Source organism: Eschscholzia californica, unplaced genomic scaffold (assembly GCF_041429995.1).
Source record: "Eschscholzia californica isolate CP2 unplaced genomic scaffold, dmEscCali1.0.p SCAF_6, whole genome shotgun sequence".
Taxonomy (NCBI): domain Eukaryota; kingdom Viridiplantae; phylum Streptophyta; class Magnoliopsida; order Ranunculales; family Papaveraceae; genus Eschscholzia; species Eschscholzia californica.
In genome coordinates this window covers 3,119,487-3,141,963 of record NW_028238483.1, presented here as the reverse complement: position 1 = coordinate 3,141,963, position 22,477 = coordinate 3,119,487, and positions in this window count along the sequence as shown.

Genomic DNA, 22,477 nt, shown 5'->3' with positions numbered 1-22,477 from the left:
GATGGACTTCAAATGTCTCTTGTTTTTTGAAAGACATTTTGGCTTCCAAATTTGTCTCAAATCCTTCACAAATCCATCAAACTATGAAGTCCACCAAAGTCTGGGACATTTTGGAAGACAATCGAATGCCTTGGACTTTCATAGACTCTCAAATGTCTGGATTTGAATGCCTCAGACTTTCGTGGACTCTCAAATGTCTGGATTTGAATGCCTCGGACTTTCGCGGACTCTCAAATGTCCACGAAAGTCCCAATCCAATACCCCCCTACCTAAAACTAGTTTCTCTCTCCCAAACACGAGTTTCTCTTTCTGTAACTATATGTTCTTTGAACTCAAGAAAATATATTATTTGCAAAACTGATATTTGTCTAAATTAACCTACCGATTCAATGAATATTTACCTAAAACGAGATGATCTCTCCCAAAAACGATTTTCTCTCTCTGTAACTCTATGTTCTTTGAACTTCAAGAAAGTATGAATTTGTGATTTGCTTTTTATCTCTACCTCGATCCAATTAAACATCTACAAATTCTTTTGTGAGGTTAAAAAGCAAACTATTTTGCTAGCATCTTACTGATTCTATTAGCAAATTTTACATTCTACTAGCATCTGATGAATGAATTTGATAAAGTAGTTTAAAAAGCAAATACTATTTAGCTAGCATCTTATTGATTCTAATAACAATTTTTACATTCTATTAGAATCGGTTGAATAAATTTGAATACAGTAGTTTAAAAAGCAAGAATATTTTGCTAGCATCTTATGAATTTGTTACAGTAGGTTAACAAATACTTTTTAGTAATTAAAATATATTATGTGAAATTGTTTTTGTTACATTTTTAGTATTTTACTAGCATTTTCTTGATTCTGTTACCATCTGATATGAATTTGTTACAATAGGTTGATTCTAATAAAATTCTATGCTGGTAGAATCTTATCGAGTCTAACAACATTTTTAACATTTTATTTTAACGTTTGTTTTTTCTTACTCTTCACTTATTTTACATTTTCGGTTTATTTTGGTTTTATTTTATTTATTGATTTAGGAGTGGATATATGACTAACTAGGGTATATCCCGTGCCCTAGGGCACGGATACTTGTATCAATCAAATATTACGATATTTATTATATATTTTATTGAGAGAGAGAGTGATTTTTATTAGTTATTATTTTTTTATTTCTTTTCTCTTAAATTAATTATTATTTTATTGAGAGAGAGAGATTTTAATTTCTTCTTTTAACCCTTGAAATTTATTTTGTTTTTTTTTTTTTCTTAAATTAGTTATTTTATTTCTAAGAAGTAAAAGATTATTGTTTTTTAAATAGGTAACTTTATCTCTACGAAGGACTATATTTTAAATTTTGAGAAGGACTTCTAGACAATATACATAATTAAATAAGGATGTTTGTCCTTGTCATCGTTTTCCCTTCTGTTTTATATAATAGATTACCCCCCTATTTTTGGACCTTAAACTCAAAAATCCTTTAATTTAAGGGTTAATTCCATTTTGACCCCTAAAGATGACCAACTGACCAAAATGGCCTCCTAAAGATGACCAACTTCTAATATGACCCCCTAAATCACATTTTCTTTTATTTACCGTTAGAAATTGACCTTTTTTCTTTTCTTTACCAATTTTACCCTTCTGAAATTACTTTTAATATTTATGGTTTCAAGATCATTAATCATAAACCATGTTATTCATTATTAAATTTTTATTTTCTCTCAACAATTTATTTTTTTCTAACTAAATAAATTTTTTCATCTCCTCCACTATCTTCAACATTTTTTTTTATCATCGTCATCATCATCATCATCATCATCATCATCATCATCATTATCTCTAGAGATGAACCCATTTGCTTCTCTTTACTTTTTCTAAATTAGTTGGTTTTTTTGTTTTTGTTCTTTTTGCTTCTCTTTACTTTCTCTCTACCTTCATAACCATCATCATCTTAATCTTCAACATTTATTTTTATCTTCATCGTCTATAAAGATGAACCTATTTGTTTATTTGTATTTTCTCTGTAGATTGGTTGTTCTGTTTTGCTTCTTTGTAATTTCTCTCTCTACCTTCATCACCATCATCGTCTTCAACATTTACTTTTATCTTCATCTTCAACGTTTACTTTTATCTTCTTCATCATCATCCGTAGAGATGAAACCATTTGCTTCTTTATACTCTCTCTAGATTAATTGTTTCTTTTTTGCTTCTTTGTAATTTCTCTCTCTACTTCTACCTCAAACGATGGCCCAAATCAGATTTCAAGGAGGTGTATAAGGACCCAAATTAGATTTTATGGAGGTGCATCAAGGTTTATGTTGATTTTAATGGATATTCATGGTGAGTAGTTGGAGGGGAATTTATGCTAAGTGAAGTGGGTATTGATGTTGATATTTGGGGGTATGGAAATTTAAAAGTAAAATTGATTTGAATCTGATTTGACAACCTTGGGTAGATAAAGATTCTCCATACGTCATCACGATATGGGTAGATAAGGGCATGGGCATTTCTGGCAAGAAATTGCCAAGTCACTAACGTCTAACGGAGAAAAAGATGGAAAAATGAAAACGGGGGCCATATTGAAAGCTGGTCATCTTTAGGGGGCCATTTTGGTCATCTTTAGGGGGCCAAAATGGAATTAACCCTTAATTTAACTCAGAATAGGAATTCGATTCAAGACAAATTTCTAAATTGGTGTTTCTTTCTTATAAGAATAGCTATCTGATTTTTGTAAATATTTAGTTATACCGTTACTTAAAGTACATAAATTATACGTCAATTTTATTATACATTTTGTAGACGGTAAAATGTCTACGGGTCGGAAAGTCTGACAGTCAACGGGTCGACGGTCAAAAGTCTTGTCGGGTCGGGTCGGATGCTTCGGGGACCGGCTACGTGTCGAAAAGAACATGCACACAAAAAGAGAGAAGAGATCGTGAAGCCTCTGGGACACCGGGATGGTGCCGGCCTAAGGGGGCTCTGACGGTCAAGTCAGATACTCGATCAAATATAAATAAAGTGAAAGTGGGCGATAGGGAGGTAACCGTCGTCGGAGTGCTTAGGTGTCGCGGCTCGTGGAGTTGTCAGAACAGATCCCCACGGTAGTGATATACTTGCTGTACTAAAAAGGGTGATGGTAATGATATATTGTCGTTAACTTGCTGGTCGTAAGTGGACTTGCGATAAGGTGCTGGTCGTAAAGGGATCAGCAATAAGGTGCTGGTCGTAAGTGGATCGGACGGTGAGGATCGTTGGATGGATGATGATGATTGCCTAGCGTCTTATCGCTAGGTGAGTGATGCGGTAAGGAGGTGACCGTATTAGGTGGTGATACGGCCAGCTAGTTACTGCTGGATGGGTGTTACGGTCAGCTTGTTACCGTTGGATGGGAGATATATCAGACCAGAGAGCTCTTATGCAATAAGGTGGTGGTCGTATGGTGTTGATACGGTTAGCTAGTTGTCGTTTGATTTGTGACTATCAGACTCCTATCTCCCAACTTCTAAGACGATGAGTCAGAGACTTTGAGAGGATCAGAAGAACTTTGAGATGTTTATGAGAAAGCAAGTGAATGGAGAGAATGGATTAGGCTACTCGAGTACTGTTGTCGAATATTGGATGCCCTTGTCTGAGTGTTGCTTCTCGTATTTATAGTGGTGGAGAGGGATTGCCTTGATGACGACCATCCAGTAACCGACGTATTTATTTTGTGTCATTACTCCTTAGAGATACGTTAAGGGCTAGGGGGGACCTGACCATCAGATGAGTATTCGAATCTCTCGAGGGACGGCCAGGATGTTACCGCGTGTGCGGTAAGCTACTGGCCGGCAACGCCCGTCTTTAAGTGGAAGATGCGGAATATTCACCATTAGGGCGGTTATGGATTGCGCAATAACCTTCTAGCCGTCAGATAGCTTGGTACCAGGAGGTGGCTATCGCGTGACACGTGTCAGATATGCTTAGTGTTAAGCGGGTATGGATCTGGTGATCATACTAGCGACTTGGACCGTTACCGGGCCTTCATATCGAGCTTCGCGGATTTTATCCTTACGAAGCGGTTGTTCTTAAATTCTACGGGCACCTCGTGGGGCGGTTATTTGCCCATACACATTTTAATCAATATTATCAATTCAAATTTGTAGATATGAAACAGTAACATGATACGCCAAAGAGGCACTATTTAAAGATTTATTTATGATAAATAAAGGTCTCAATAATTTTTTTTATCTAAAATAAAATTCTAATTTTAATTTAAAAAATACTTATCAATAGAAAAATCCCTTACAATATACTTAAATAACTTTTTATCTCTAGGACTTATTTTTTTCAAGTAGCTTAACAATTCAATATAGACGATATTCAGGTGACATCGTGAAGAAATGAGCTGCTTTCGGAGATTCACTATTGAGGATATCAACTGCTTTTACCATTTGTCTTACTTTTTTTTTCGATAGTCATTACAATGGCGTTGATACACCAAAGATGTGATAAGCACGATACTGCCAAATTTTTAACAAGAACAGGCATAAACCCCAACTAAACTATGGCTTAAAGCCCAACTACATTGTGTGTACCCTAATAATCTCAAATTTAATAAGCCAAAGATTCTACCTCCTTTGGGGATCGAAACATACTCGTGATCTTCTATCTAATAGAAATGTATACCACATATTACTTCATGATGAGAACACAATTTATAATACCTCATATATTTTTACTTGGTATGTATGGATGGACTGGATCATGGAATGAACTATGTTTCATGATCAAGATTCACAACTTGATCACGAAACAAGTGACTATATTACTGTTGAATAATACCAGCAGGTAATCAATCTTACCTTTAATTTATTATTTCAGATGCAACATCATCAAGATTCATATCCTGTTGAAGGAGAAAGATTTTGAGGTAATGAGAATCTTGATGACTCTGCATTAGTAATAAGTGACTATATTGAGATGTTCTTTTCGTAAGCATTTATATAATTCCTCCAAGAGGTGATCAATATCACCTTTCTCTCTCAATCCCTTCGGTAAAACTTGAAAATCAAGTTGTGAAAGTGATTATGAAATTATGTGCAAGTTAACATCATCGTTAAATAACATTTGAATTATAGCTAAACAAGGGTAGTATAGCTCGCGCTTCCGGCACGATCGCATATGTCGAACAATTAAAGCGTGTAAACCTATCTCAGGAGATGTACTTTCGAATGATCAATAGTTAACTATCAAGTTATGAAGGCCATAAATGAAGAAGAAAACTACATACTATGTTGAATACATTTATGTCCAATGTTATCATTCTAACATCCCAAAAATATCTAAGAAAGTTAATGCATTTACAAACACATACTTAGATCTTAGTGAAATCAAACAATGAGAAAATTACATACTATGTGGTACTTAAAAGAGAAAAATCGTAAATCATCCTTCTTCTTGTTGTTGTTTCTCTTTTTTCTTGTCATGAGGACCTGCAGTAGCAGCTAAAGAAGCTTGCTTCAACATTTTGGAAGGACTGGAAACGTGTGCTTTGAGATTGTTGACTACTTCAGCTATATTTTCAGTGCTTCCGATAACAATCTAGCAAAAACCAATAACAACATAATTCCTAGTTCAAAAATATTTACCAAACAGAAGTGTCTCAAAAGTCACTTACGAGAAGTTGTATTCTCGTATAAATCGAGAATTGACGGTGGCATGAGCAATATAAGTATCGAGGATGTATGTGATGATTGAAGGATGTATGCATTTTAATATTGGTTATTAAGTTTTTTTTTGGCATGTCCTCGAAGTTATTTTTGACTCTGTGCAGCGAGTTCTTCTGTATCACTTCAATACTTTCATACAGTAAAAGCTACATAATATCTTACCACATGTCTCCTCAAAACTGTAGAGCTTGGACTGATAGATGAGAAAAGTTAGGTGGACCCTGATACATTCGAATGTTTTATGCTAAGCACGGAATAATAGCTGAAGAGGTGGTATGTCTGGAAAATTACTTGAGTCCCTGCAAGATTGAAAGAAATGGCACATTTCATGAGTTCTTCTGCTTCACTTATATTACCTTGATATACTATAGAGTGAAAGTTAACCCTTTTCAAACATGATATCTTCACTAACAACACTCGTGGTGGGATTTTTGTGGGTGTGCGAGAAACTTGTGTGATCTTGTGTATGTGCGAAACATGTGTTTGAATTATTTTCGAAATAATATTTTTTTCCAAAGTCGGAGAATTATACGAAGAGCGACACGCTGGTGGGATGTATTTTAATGTTAATGTGTGAGTTTTTATTAGAGTTTAAAAAAAATGTTAAAACTAATTAAAATTTAAAAAGAAAATAAAAAAAAAATAAAAGAAAAAAGGAGAAGATCAAGCCGTTGGATTTAATCCAACGGTCATATTGGGGGACTTCAGCCGACCCTAATCTTAAGGTCGGTAGTGCTGATGTCGAAAATTGGCTCCCGGTTAAATCAGCATGAAAAAGGGAGTTGATGCATGACAGCCTCCGTTATGATGGTATATTCTGTTTGGAGAGGAGAGATTCCTCTGTTCAGCTCTGCTTCTTTGCTCTGCTCTGCTCCTTTGCTCCAGCTCTTTGCTTCTTTGCTCCAGCTCCTTGTTCCTGTTCGTCTGTTCCCGAGGGGGGAAAACCTGCAAAGGATTCGAAAACCGCTCCGACGCTCAAGACAGTCAGAGTGCTCTTTGCAGTAAAAGAATGAATATTGATCGATCTTTTTGGGGGGCGAGTAGTGAGAACTCTGAGTATGGGGTGATCTTTCTGAAGTGAAGAGATCGTGTCCTGTGAAGGACGAAGTGGGAGGCCTTTTATAGGCGAAGTTAGACCGGCTGTGGTTAGTGGCGGTGGTGAGGCGGTGGCCGTCAAACCGTAAGGAAAGTTACCTCTTTTGCGTATCTGGGATTTCTCTTCGAGTCTATCCTTGATCTTTGATAACTGAAAGTTCCTAAGTTCAAGGATACTTTGTATATATCTTGCCGGAGTGATAGACTTTAAAGGAGAAGTTTCCTCTTCTAGATATGTAGAGTCCAATTGGGCTTAAATACTTCAAGATGTGAGGCCGACTGAGGTCTTTCTGGAAAGTCTGGGATTAAATCATTAGGTCGCGCAACACTGATATCTCCCCAGTTCTGGCGTAAGATATGGGCCGAACCTGTGGAGACCTCCCTTATTCCTTTTAAGATCCCAGGGTTGATCTATCCATGCCAAGGGCGTTTAGTGCAGAGCTGATTTCTTCCGGCCGACCTCCCAGTTAAGGGAACGTATGGTGGACCGTCAGGTGTTTAGCTGTCCTGTTGTCTTAAGCGGAATCGTTCCAAGAGACTTCAGGTCTGATCTTGACTCTTCAGACGTTAGTCAACGTCTGGACATTTTATGCATCATCATGAGTCCCGCCACTCCTTAGTTGAAAGTAAAGAAACTAAGGAGTAGAAGTAACTCGTGTGTTTTTTTATTTATTTGAGGGCCTGAAGTCGAGTGTATTACCTGTCCCAGAGTTGTATCGAGAAACTCTTTGGGTCTTACCTTGACCAGGGCTAGTTAGTGGAACTTAGTATTGTGCTGATTCTCCAGAGCTGATTGGTATATGCTAAGTGGAGATCCTCTCTCATGGAGCGCTGTTTTTGCCAGAGTCATCCCAGCTATGTTTTGTCTTGAGATGTGGTTTGTTCTCCCGAGACACGTCTCGTCTTCTGCTGAAGTAACCAATCCTTTCCATGCGTGATTTCGTGAAGTAAGCAATAAGTGACTATATTGAGATGTTCTTTTCATAAGCATTTATATAATTCCTCTAAGAGGTGATCAATATCACCTTTCTCTCTCAATACCTTCGGTAAAACTTAAAAATCAAGTTGTGAAAGTGATTATGAAATTATGTGCAAGTTAACATCATCGTTAAATAACATTTGAATTATAGCTAAACAAGGGTATAGCTCGCGCTTCTGGCACGATCGCATATGTCGAACAATTAAAGCGTGTAACCTATCTTAGGAGATGTACATTTGAATGATCAATAGTTAACTATCAAGTTCCGAAGGCCATAAAGAAGGAGAAAATTACATACTATGTTGAATACATTTAGGTCCAATGTTATCATTCTAACATCCTAGAAATATCTGATAAAGTAAATGCATTTACAAACACATACTTAGATCTTATGTGAAATCAAACAATGAGAAAATTACATACTATGTGGCACTTAAAAGGGAAAAAGTCACATATCATCCTTCTTGTTGTTGTTGTGTGTTTCTTGTGATCAGGAGCTGCAGTAGCAGCTGAAGAAGCTTGCTTCAACATCTTGGAAGGACTGGAAACGTGTGCTTTGAGATAGATTTGACTACTTCAGCTAGGTTTTCAGTGCTTCCTATAACAATCTAGCAAAAACCAATAACAACATAATTCCTAGTTCAAAACTATTTACCAGATCTGGAAACCCTCGTGAAGACGAAGGGTTTCCAGACCCTCATGGACGAAGGGTTTCCGGTCTAAAAACCCTTCGGTCGGCCATGTCCCCTTCGCCGGAATTTCTGTCGGCGAAGGGGAGCTTAGAGAGAGAGATTGAGGGAAAAGAAGATAGAGATAGGAGGAAGAGGAGAGAGAAAGGAAGAAGAAGAGGGAGAAAGGAAAAAAGAAGAAGAGGAGAATGGTGAGTTGGTCACAATATGGGGGCCAAAACGGAATTAACCCTATTTTGTATAGTTATGAAATAGAAATGAAGCTAGTATTGTACGAAGGCTATGCTAATTATCTTACATTATGTTCCGGGATATGGAAAATAGTTATAACAACGTACCCATAAAGACCAGTGGTCGGAGGACAATGAAAGATAATTACGACTAGCTCAAGTTACATAAAGTTTCATATCAATGTCAATCAGACAGACACGAATGAAGTAAAAAATAACGTTGTCCATCTTTAAGAAAGTCTCATTTTGTGGAAAAAAATGTTAAAGTTGGGCTAAGTTTACCTAGCATCGTTCCAAACGGAGAGCAGGAACAATCCACGAGGCACAAACCTGATGGGCAATGAAGTATTTAAATCTTTTAGTTATTCAAATAAGTGATAGGTAATTCTGATTTTGTCAACGACATGTAACAGAAAATAGGTGTTTACATACTTACAAAGGAGGCACGGAGAAGGACAATTGAAGTTCTTCGGTTTAGAAAGATGAATATGATGACTCACATTAGTTCAAAAAAAAAAGAATATGATGACTCACATAGGCTCTCGAGCTCTTTTAAACATTTTTAATGAACTTATCCTGAATTGACTCAAGCATCCTGATCCCGGCCGCACGGATTTGAGACTTCACATGAGCCAATACTCGTATACAGTTTAAGATGTGATTGATAGCTTATCTTTTCACAGATTGTTCATTTATAATATTACACCATGAGCACAAAATTTCATTGACAAAAAAACCATAACCGTTTTTTCATATCTTGGAGTAAGACTTAAATGCAAGAATCTTAGCCAAATCAAGGTCAAACTCTGATATATAAGTTGCAGCGGTTAAGTGGAACCTAAAACAACAAAAATTTGGACGACCATCAAGGAAATAAACTAAGATGGTTTCTAAATACATATGCTTAAAGCTAATCAAAATTCATCAATAGAGTATGATAGTACGTCAATGTTAATCGAAATCAATCAATGGGGTGTGACATAGCTCAAACCTAATCAACATTCATCAATGGTGTGCGCCAAAACCCTCAATGATTTACAAATAAAAGATTAACTAGCTAATTAAATCACTAACAACAACTCCAACCCCAGCTTGTCTTAGGCCGAAAAAACCACTTTTTCACCCAAAATTTTCAGCCTCAGCTCAGCCTCAAAAGTTCAACTCCAACCCAGCCTCTCTTAAGGCCGAAAATTTGTGCATGTCGGAAACGCGTGTGTGGATTTTCTGTGGGTGTGCGAGAAACGTGTATGATTTTGTGTATGTGCGAAACATTTGTCTGAACTGTTTTCGAAATAATATTTCTTTTCCAAAGTCGGACAATTATACGGAGAACGACACGTTGGTGGGATGTATTTTAATTGTTAATGTGTAAGTTTTTGTTATAGTCTAAAAAAATGTTAAAATAATTAAAATTTAAAAAGAAAAAAAAAGGAGAAGATCAAGTCGTTCGATTTGATCCAACGGTCATGTTGGGGGACTTCAGCCGACCCTAATCTTAGGGTCCGCTGAAGTAGTCGATTGGGGCTCAACCCCAACCGACAGGGATTTGAGTCCCCGACTGAGGCCGAAAAATTTGAATTTTCGGCCTCAGCCGGGCACAGGTCGGAGATGCTCTCAAATGCATAATACCTGAGTTATAGAAGATAATGGGCAACCAGTCATCAACTTTCGCTCTCTAAAACATACTCAAAATGGAAGTGTCTGCTAATGCATATTGCTGATGTCAAAAAATGGCTTTCCGTTATATCAACATGAAAAAGGGAGTTGATGCATGACAACCTCCGTTATGTATGACTGTTCTGTTAGAGTGAGTGTTGCTCAGCCTGATGTTCCTGCTTCCAGCTCTGTTTCCTGCTCTGCTTCTCCTTATATCAGCTCCTCGTCCTTGCTCCTTGCTCCCGCTCTTGTTCGTATGTTCCCGAGGGGGGAAAACCTCCAAAGGGTTCGAAAACCGCTCCGACGCTCAAGCCAGTCAGGGTGCTATTTGCAATAAAAGAATGAATATTGATTGATCCTTTTGGGGGGGGGGGGGGGGGCGAGTTATGGGAACTCTGAGTTTCTTGTGATCTTGTAAGGTAAAGAGATCGTGTCCTGTATAGGACGATGTGGGGGGCCTTTTATAGGCGATGTTAGGTCGACTGTGATTCGCAGCGGTGATGAGGCAGTTGTTGTCAATCCGAAGGGAAAGTTTCCTCCCTTGAGTATTTAGGGTTTCCCTTAGAGTCTATCTCGGATCTTTGATAAGTGGAAGTTCCTAAGTTCAAGGATGAAGGATATATCCGTTCGGTCTGAAGGAGATGTCCTTCCGAAGGAGTGTCCTTCGACCAAGATGGCAATGCGATCAATTTGTCAGCTAGGATAACGATGACCATACTGTGAAGATCATCCAGTCCGGTCCAATTAGGGGTCGTAGCGCTTTGCTAGAAGCCAACTAAGATCGTCAGATCACTTCGGTGATTCGCGGCTAACATAGACCGGATCCTACAACGGGTTACACATAAGAGTGGTAACTTGATCGGAGATACTTGACTAAACGGGAACAGGCTAAAGATGGATTGGATCCAACTAAATAAGTCGAAAAGGTTTGAATCGAGATTTAGAACAAGATAGAAAGAACCGGGCCTAAAAGAGGTGCCCGGAGCAAGGCTTTTTGGGTCGGCCATATGATGGCCGACCAAGGTAAGTGGGCCGGTCATATGATGGCCGACCAAGGTAAGTGGGCCGGCCATGTAAAACCCATAGTGGGCTGCCCTGGCCGGCCACACTAAAGGGGATAGCCAAAATACCCTTTTTAGTGTATTTTGGTAATTATCTTTTCTGTGACCCGAAAATAGAAAGACCTAATTTGAATATGATTCTAATTAGGGTTTCTCTATATAAGGGTCAGTAGAGAACAGAAAAGGTGTGGATTTTCTTGTGATTTTTCTAAGAAAGGAAAAATATACAACTCTCTCTCTCTCTCTCTCAATATACAGCTAGTGGAGAGAGAGGATTGTAGAAAAAAAGTTCCCCTTCTATCAATCTAGTCAAGAAGAAGAGTTCTTCTCAACCTTCTATTAAGTCCTAGCAGTCTGAAGGGAAGGGAGATCAAGTCAACACACTCGGTGTCTCAAGTAGAGGAGCGACAATTGGAGCTCTCGATCTTTACATGTGATTGAAAGGTTCGTAAGAAAAACGTGATAGAGGTATTTTTCCTATTCTAGTTCATTGATTAGTTTATGCTATATGATCCTGGTAATCTAGTGTTAAACATAAAGATGTTTGAGATTCCGCTTAGAACACTAGATGGTTGTATTAGATACACACATATTCCAACAATGGTATCACGAGCCGGTTGCATAAAACTATCTCTGACTAAACGAATTAGATTCGAACTTGATTGATTAGATAATTTTATGTTTTGATATAGATTTAGACATGAAATTGATTAGTTTAAATTAGATTTAGACATAATCGGATAGAAATTGAAAGGGTTTCAATGTGTAGAACTTTAAATTTTCGATTTTTGAAAAGAGTTTTCGAAAAGGGAATTTAAATTTTGATGAGTTTTTGAAAAAAAAGTTTTCAAAACCTGCTAGTTTGATGATTTTTCATCAAAAAACAGCAGCTTAGGGTTGAATGGGAGAGAAGACAGCATGCTCGGATGGCAGTTTTTATTTTGGAAATAGAAACTGCCGGTCCGGACCAGCCAGGACGCGTCTGGCCAGTCCGGGCATCTCGGGAGACAGAATCCCGAGATGCGGAAAGAGCGGACTGGGATAGTCCCAGTCCAAGTCCTACTGGGAGTCCGAGACATGAAGTCTCGGACGCCCAGAGGCGTCTAGGACGCGTCTGGAATCCCAGTCCGTCTCGGTCTAGGACCGGGACAGAGCCCGAGTAGGACTCGGAGTCCGAGAAGGTCTCGGACGTTCCAGAAGGTCTCGGACGTTCCAGAAGGTCTCGGACGTTCCAGAAGGTCTCGGCCTTGGGTCGAGACAAAGTCTGACCAACCAGACGCGTCTGGCACGTCCTAGCTTCCGGACTTAATGTCCGAGAGAGCAATACTTTGTCAGACGCGTCTAGGATGCGTGTGATGCACCAAGACGCGTCTACGACGCGTCTGGCCTAGGGCCAGGACGCGTCCAAACCGGGGTACCCGACATGTTTGGAACATGTTTTCTCGGTCCGGCCAGTGCTAAACACTTGCCCGAGCCAAGTTTTGGGTCAAACCGAGACTGGTCCGCGGTTGTTCGACCAAGTTTAACTTAAGTCTTTAGAGTTTGACTCGGGTTTTTTTTTGGGCCTTGACTTGAGTGGGAGGTTTTGACTTTTCTTCTTCTGACTTCAACCATAGTTTTTCCGAAAGTGACCCGGGCTTTCCGAAGGCCCAAACGGAGTTTTTCCTTGAATCGATTTTGAAAATCATTAAGGAAGAAACATGACGTGCCATTAGTCCGTAATTCACGAAAATAGACTTAGAATTCACGTTAGACATAGAGATGTCACAATTTCCCACAAATAGCTATACGAAACGTAGCGAACCTAGAAACGAATCTAGGATACATACTTTATCTTACATGATTGTCATATTTCTCAATGTATGTATATAAATATATGTGTGGTTGCGTAGATTAGTTTACCTTTAGATAGGTAAACACTTCTTGTTTCTAACCACAAGTGTGATGTGCCCGAATAATACTTAAAGTACAGGGTCTTAAGAAACCATTGACGAATCGAATGATGGGATCATGATTCAAGTGGGAGTACTCAATGGTGGTTCATGGATATGAATCCAAACGAACCTTAGGCGAACAATAAATAACCTAAAAGATGAGATCTTTTAGGAGTAATACTAAGATTTAAAAATCATTACGCAAACCCACATAAATCTTTACGTAATAAGTCACAGTTAGTTATGCTAAAGTTCACAGTAACGGAACTTGATAAATTACGTAAAAGTCCACGAAAAGGAATTTTGAGTAATGCCTACCCAGATTAAGACACCTGTTGAGCCCTTGTTCATCGATGGTGGGTCATGCCAAAGCAGGGTTCCATCTTTTACCTCGGGACAATACGGGTGGATCTATGAAGAGGTCTACACGTCTAAATGGTTATTCTCAACGAGTCAGCAAAAGGGTTTTGGATTTCGAGGCAAAAGGATGAATTTAACACATAAGTGTTATTCATCAACCAAGAGTCATAGGAGTATGATCAGTAAAGAGTTACTCACCCAGGAGGGTGGAGTTAAGGGCAGTGCCACAGTACGCTTAACTCCATAGGAATAGGATCTTGGAATCATATTATTCAAACGGGGACGGTTTTCATTGAATAATATGGCAAAACTGTTTTTGCTTGAACATTGAATGTAGTACTTAGCAATATCCTTATTTTGTTTATGTAGAGTAAAAATGGCATATAGTATTAGTTCACAATTATATAGATCTATACGACTTTCTAGATTGGGAGAAAGATTAGAGAAGAGTTCTCGATGCTTCAGAAAAAGAAAACGTAATAGAGATACCAGAAAGAGAAGAGGAAATTAGTGTCTATGTTATAGAGGTTAATTTTGCGGATACAACTGATTCCCCTTCGTGGGTATTTGATACCGGAGGTGGAGCACATATAATCACGGAATTAGATGGGCTCGAAGGAATCAGATATCTGACAAAGAACAAGATGGTTCTACGAGTCGCAAACAAAGCAAGAGTTGTTGTGGTGGCTGTAGGCTTTGTCTAGAAACTGGATTGATACTAGTACTACATAATTGCTATTATGTACCTATTATTTCAAGGAACATCATCTCTGTGTCGACTCTAGACAAAGAGGGATATCATGTAATAATAAAGAACAAATGTTGTTCTCTATAGAAAGATGAGATGTTCTATACCAGTGCTAGAGCAATGGTCTTTATGTTATGAACATAGAAGACGAAATCCTGAACATAGACACGAAACAGCTTCGTACTCAAGATTCTAACCAAGGTTATCTCTGGCATTGTCGTTTGAGCCACATTAACATGAAACACATGCAGAAACTCCATGCAAATGGACTACTGGGATCGTGTGATTTAGAATCATACGATACATTTGAACCATGCTTAGTGGGCAAAATGACGCGATCATCCTTCAAAGAAAAGGGTGATCGAGTGAGTGAACCATTCGGACTGATACATACAGATGTATGCGGACCTATGAGTACACTCGCGAGAGGTAACTATGGCTATTTCATAACGTTCACCGATGACTTCACTAGATATGGATACATATATCTTATGAAGCATAAATCGAAATCATTTGAAACGTTCAAACAATACCATAACGAAGTAGAGAATCAACTTGGCAAGAAAATAAAAGCCATTCGATCGGATCGAGGTGGCGAATATTTGAGTCAAGGGTTTGAGGATCATCTTAGGAGTTGCGATATAGTATCTCAACTCACTCCACCAGGAACACCACAGATGAACGGTGTGTCCGAAAGGAGAAATCGAACCTTAATGGACATGGTTCGATCGATGATAAACTTAGCCGATCTTCCTAACACTTTATGGGGATATGCTCTAGAAACGGCCGCTTTCACACTAAACCGAGCTCCGTCAAAAGCTGTAGAAAAGACGCCATATGAGTTATGGACTGGAAAGGTTCCAAAGTTGTCTTTTCTTAAAATCTGGGGTTGCGATGTTTATGTAAAACGTTTACAAGGAGATAAACTAACACCAAGATCAGACAAATGTCTCTTTGTTGGATATCTAAAAGAGACAAAGGGTTATTACTTCTACTACCCATCGGAGAACAAAGTGTTTGTTGTTCGTGATGGTGTCTTCCTTGAAAAGGAGTTTCTTTCCAAGAAGACAAGTGGAAGAAATATAGAGATCAAAGAGATTCGATCCGAGCAACAAACTGACACCGTTGTACTGATGTCAGAAGTCGTGATTTCTTACTATTCAGAACCAATAGAAAAGGGAACAGAGGAAGAGATAGTAGATCTCGGAGATCCTCCTGCGTAAAGCGAATTGGATTCGCAATAGAATCCTCAAGGAGTTGAGAGTGTCTCACCTGTTGTTTAAGCCCCACGTAGGTCCGCAAGGCTGATTGAATTATCTCAACGACAAGATATCTTGTTGATAGAAGATAATGAATCCAGCACCTACGAAGAAGCTATGACGAGCCCAGACTCCGAAAAATGGCTGGAAGCCATGAAATCCGAAATGGAATCCATGTCTGAAAATCAAGTTTGAAACTTGGTTGATTTGCCCGATGGAGTAGAACCCATTGGATGCAAATGGAATTTCAAGATGAAAACAGACAAGGATGGAAACGTAAGCGTTTTCAAAACTAGAGTCGTGGCAAAAGGTTACAGACAAGTCCAAGGGATAGACTACGAAGAAACCTTTTCCCCTGTCGCAATGCTTAAGTCCATTAGGATTATTCTAGCAATTGCAGCTCATTACGATTATGAGATATGGCAAATGGATGTCAAAACCTCTTTCCTGAATGGAAAACTGGAAGAGGATGTGTACATGACACAACCTGAAGGTTTTGAGGACTCCAAAAATGCTGGAAAAGTTCGCAAGCTTCAAAGGTCCATCAACGGGTTGAAGCAAGCAAGTAGGAGCTGGAATCTTCGGTTCGACGAGAAAATCAAAGAGTTTGATTTCTGACGAACGAAGAAGAATCTTGTGTATACAAGAAGGTTAGTGGGAGCAACCTAGTTTTCTTGGTCCTGTATGTAGATGACATACTGATCGTTGGAAATAACATTCCTATGCTTAACTCCGTGAAAGAATGGCTTAGGAAGTGTTTTTCAATGAAAGACCTAGGAGATGCAGAATATATTTTGGGCATCAAGATCTATAGAGATAGATCAAGGAAGATGATTGGACTCAGTCAAGAAACTTATATCGATAAGATTCTTGGGAGATTCAAAATGGAAGACTCTAAGAGAGGATTTCTACCCATGACACATGGCACAACGCTAAGCAAGACTCAGTGTCCCCAAGATCCTGATGAGCTAGCATACATGAAGAAGGTGCCTTATGCTTCGGCAATAGGATCAATCATGTACGCCATGGTCTGCACTCGCCTAGACGTCTCATATGCTCTGAGCATGTGTAGTCGTTACCAATCAATTCCAGGTGAGAGACACTGGACCGCAACCAAGAATATCCTGAAGGACTTGAGAAGGACAAAGGATCACTTCTTGGTTTATGGCGGAAAAGATGAACTGATCGTGGAAGGCCATGTGGATGCGAGCTTCCAAACGGACAGAGATGATTTCCGATTGCAGTCGGGTTACGTCTTTTGTCTAAACGGAGGAGCAGTAAGCTGGAAAAGTTCAAAGCAGACTACTGTAGCAGATTCTACCACAAAAGCAGAATACCTAGCCGCTTCGGAAGCAGCCAAGGAAGGAGTTTGGATCAAAAATTTTATCTCCGAACTTGGTGTCGTTCCTAGCATAGAAAATGGAGTAACTCTATATTGTGACAACAATGGAGCTATTGCCCAAGCTAAGGAACCAAGAGCACACCAAAAATCCAAACATATCCAAAGGAAGTACCACGTGATAAGGGAAATCACTGAGCGAAAAGATGTGGTCATTTGCAAAGTCGATATGGACGACAACGTAGCCGATCCGTTAACTAAACCACTACCTCAGCCTAAATATGAGAGTCATAGAAGGAACATTGGTATAAAGCGTATCGAAGAATGGCTTTAGGTTGTAATTGGATTAATAAAAGGAGTTTTATGTAATCAATTAGCTACATCCAATAAAAGAAATAAATAAATTATTTCTGTCATTAAATAATGGTTTAGTATTTAATTGACACTCCAAAATAATGAATCATTCCAAGTAGGTTTATCAGATGCGTGATCTGGTATATGAAACCCTACTAAGTGAACTTGGAATAGATTCATTATTAAGTTCCTAGTCCAGGTCATTGCATGGACAACAATGACTCGTGAAGACTAGCATGGGAGATTGACTGATAGCGCAGTTTCATGGGCTATAGGAATATAGTATTTAAGTCAATTACATGAGTGTATGATTGGAGAATATACACTGGATAACCCAAACATGAGAGTTCTTCAAAAGTTGAAAAACGTCATGAACACTCATAGGTAAGATTGGAGAGATTCCATAAACATGAGTACTCCACTCATCTTATGTAAGGAATATCGAACTTTGGTACCGTCAAATGCCGTGCTGTAAAAGGAGGCTATAAAGGCGGAATACTGGGAAGACAGGATATACATGAAGTTAAGTGGGAGTATAAGACTGGATGATGTCCTCCTATTAAGTTAGGACAAGTATCTCCGGGCCACTTGAGGAGAAGCAACTGGAAAATGTGTGGCCACACTCAAATGGATTAATGGTTAATCATTTGCTTTGACAGTTGTTCTCCAGATCAAGAAAGTCTGAAAGATATGACGTATTAGATGAGATACGAAGAGACATGGGAATCGAGCATTGTACTTGTTTTAAGTACAAGTGAGAGACTGAAGGATATATCCGTTCGGTCTGAAGGAGATGTCCTTCCAAAGGAGTTTCCTTCGACCAAGATGGCAATACGATCAATTTGTCAGCTAGGATAACGATGACCATACTGTGAAGGTCATCCAGTCTGGTCCAATTAGGGATCGTAGCGCTTTGCTAGAAGCCAACTACGATCGTCGGATCACTTCGGTGATTCGCGGCTAACATAGACCGGATCCTACAACGGGTTACACATAAGAGTGGTAACTTGATCGGAGAGACTTGACTAGACGGGAACAGGCTAAAGATGGATTGGATCCAACTAAATAAGTCGAAAAGGTTCGAATGGAGATTCAGAACAAGATAGAAAGAACCGGGCCTAAAAGAGGTGCCCGGAGCAAGGCTTTTTGGGCCGGCCATATGATGGCCGACCAAGGTAAGTGGGCCGGTCATGTAAAACCCATAGTGGGCTGCCTTGGCCGGCCACACTAAAGGGGATAGCCAAAATACCCTAAAAGGGTATTTTGGTAATTATCTTTTCTGTAACCCGAAAATAGAAAGACCTAATTTGAATATGATTCTAATTAGGGTTTCTCTATATAAGGGTCATTAGAGAACAAAAAGGTGTGGATTTTTGTTGTGATTTTTCTAAGGAAGGAAAAATATACAGCTCTCTCTCTCTCAATATACAGCTAGTGGAGAGAGAGGATTGTAGAGAAAAAGCTCCCGTTCTATCAATCTAGTCAAGAAGAAGAGTTCTTCTCAACCTTCTATGAAGTCCTAGCAGTCTGAAAGGAAGGGAGATCAAGTCAACACACTCGGTGTCTCAAGTAGAGGAGCGACAATTGAAGCTCTCGATCTTTACATGCGATTGGAAAGGTTCGTGGGAAAAACGCGATAGAGTTATTTTTCATATTCTAGTTCGTTGATTAGTTCATGCTATATGATCCTGATAATCTAGTGTTAAACATAGAGATGTTTGAGATTCCGCTTAGAACACTAGATAGGTGTATTAGATACACACATATTCCAACAAAGGATCCTTCGTAAATATCTTGCCGATGTGATAGATTCTAGAAGAGAAGTATCCTCCTTTAGTTACGTGGAGTTCAAGCTGGCTTAAACACTTCGAGATGTGTAGCCGACTGAGATCTTTCTGGAAGATTCGGGATTAAGTAGGTAGATCGCTTAGCGCTGCTACCTTCCCAGTTCTTGGCGTAAGACATTGGCCGGACCTGTTTGGACCCCCTTACTCCTCTGAAAACCCCAGCGCTGATCTGTCGGTGCCAAAGGCACTTTGCAGGGCTGGTTTCTTCTGGTCGACCTCCTTGTTAGGGGAATATTTGGTGGACCGTCAGGGGCTCAGCAGTCCTGCTGCCTTAAGCCGGGCTGACCAAGTAGACTTCAGGTTTGATCTTGACTATTCAGGTTTTAGTCAACGGCTGGACATTTTATGCATCATCATGAGTCACACCACTCCTTAGTAGAAAGTAGTGAGACTGAGGAGTAAAAGTAACTCGTGTGTTTTAAACATTGAAGACCCTGAAGTTGAGGATTTTATCTGGACCAGAGCTGTTTTGTGAAGCTTGGTCTTTTTTCTATTTTCACAGAGTTGCGTATTCCCGAGTCGATTCGTACTGAGATGGTAGATGTTGCTGATGGTAAAACTTCCTCTTTCTAAAGCCGTGTTTGCCAGAACTGATTCGAGTTGTGTTTGTCTTGGACTGATGGACACGTGGTTTGTTCTCCCGAGACACGTTTCGACTTCTGTTTGAGCAATTAATTTCCTTTTTATGCGTGATTTTGTGACGTCACGTTTTTTTTAATCTTCTGATCACGCATTTTCGGCGATGATCTTTTGGGTTGTTGCACACGGCAGTCCTTTCGGCATGCGTGGACACGTTGCACCTTATTAGTGGTGAGACTATCACGTCTCCTTGAAATCCGCTGGTACCCCATCAGACCTGATCGATCTTGAGCTGCATGTATCCCTTGGTCATCATTCCTTTTTGTGTTCCTAAGGCGCGTTTGGTCTTTGTCTTTAGTGATCCTTCGTCTGTTTTCAAGAAGTCTCTTGGCTATTCTTTTCTAGTATAAATAACCTGCTTTTGTTCTTCAGTTTCTTACCATCAAAAGCCAGAGAAAAGAAAGTCTTTATTTTCCAACTTTTTTCTTATTTCCTGTTTCTATCGAGGATCCAAGATGAGACTTCGTTTTGATTTCATATTAGTTGCCTGCTCGAAGTCTTCTCCGAATTCTCTAATTAATGATGTATACCAACCAAATATGCAATTCTATGAATAAGTTGCTTATCTTTCTCTCTCTAAGTAATAAACTGATAACTCCGATTAAGACGCCATTAATGTAAGCAAATGAAACCCTAGAGATCCAATAAAATTTCGTATCTTTGTCTCCCCCCCTCTCTAACTTCCTCTCAAGACTAGAGAAAAAATAAAATTGGAGGAAGATTTGAAACTAGATGTCTACTATTACTATGGCAAAAGAAGGAAATCATAAAGTAGACCTCATAAATCTGAATATTTTTTATTAATTTTCTGATACGGAGTTCCTAGTCTTGGTTTTCCCTCTCTCTTTTCACCACCCAATTGTTATGTTCCTTGATTTGTTATGAGTCATAGATCTGACTTAGTTTTGTTTTTTAGAGACAAAAGAGAGTGAGAGAGAGGAATATAGCTTGAAATATTGGCTTTGAAGATGAAGTTTTTGACTTTTTCTTCTAATTTTCTCCCTCTATAATGGGCTGAGAAAGTTAGAAAATAAGTGGCAGTAGGAGAAACAGTAAAGATGTAGAGAGATTTGTAAAGAGATTTTTCTTTTTACCCAAGAGAGAAAGTTTTACTCTCTATTAGAATAGCGTTATATAGCCCCACATAGTACAAATGTTAAAACTTCTTTCTTGTAAAACTCTTTATAAAGATCTTATGTAATTGCTAGGTACATCAAGTCAATTCAATACAATTCTCTTTTCTTTCATGGTATAAGAGCTTAGGTTTTCTTTCTTGGGAATAGTTAGTCAATCATAGTCTTTCGCTTAGCCGGCGACCGACGGTAGTCTGATTAATGGCTACCGTCTGCCGGTCTTCCATCGGAATTTAGCTTATGTTTTTAGTTTAGTTTCTTTTTTGAATAAGAATAGTTTTCTTCTATTATTAAAATCCAGTCATTATTCAATACTTTTCTCAATAGTATCTGATAATGATGAAGATTAACAAGAAGAAGGAAGATTAAAATAAGGGTAATTTGTTGAAGAAATCAAAAGATAAGCTCTTAAATGATCTCAAGCATTTCAAATGCCTCAAATTCTCCACGACATGAAACTTATGTGCATCAACGATTATTTAAATGAAGTTATATTTGGGTTGAAGAGAAATTGGAAAGGTACTAGAGAGGGGAAAAGAATTCATCGGCTTATTATTAAAATTGGTTATTTACCCCATGTTTATCTTGAAACTAGACTCATAGTTTTCCAAAATTTGATTTACTAAATGATGCACACCAAGTGCTCGATAGAATGCGTTAACGAAATGATGCTTATTCTCAAAGAGGGTTTGCTTTTGATGTTTTTGGAAACATGTTTGTGAGTTCATTAATGGCAAGCGAGTCATTCTCTTACTCGATTTGCTCATACTTCTTATATCAATTTGAGAACTCTCGAACTTTTGTTTTCTTAGTTAATTACTTTGTTCCGCTAGTTTTCAATAAGATCAGTTGAAGAGGAGATAAGAGAAAGAGTATAAAGAAGAACAGAAGTGGCAAAAATCAAGAACAATGATTGGTAGTTTTTATGTTTAACAAAGAATAAAATCGAGTAGATCAAAAGCTTGAATTTTATTGTATTGATGATGTTGGAGTAATAATAGTCTGTGAGGGCTATTAAAAACCAAGGGAGGAAGAACTCCAAACAAAAACGAACAATGGTTAGTAATTGTCAAAAACGGGCAATGGTTGATAATTGTGAAACTTCAAATACAACAACAAGAAATACAACAACAACAACAACAACAAATACAACAACAAATACAAATACAACAACAAATGCAAATACAACAACAACAACAACAAATACAACAACAACAAATACAAGATACAAATACATGAGCAACCTCACTATATCAATAACAAGTCAAAATCTACAATTTTATAACAAATTCATTAATTTTTCATTAGCAACATCAAGTCAATTCAATACAATTCTCTTTTGTTTCACTCCCCGATAGCAGGAAGAGGGTAACAAATTTCCCATATTTTGGGCAGAACAAGAAAAAATGAGTCACTTGACACCCAACTTTTTTCTCGTG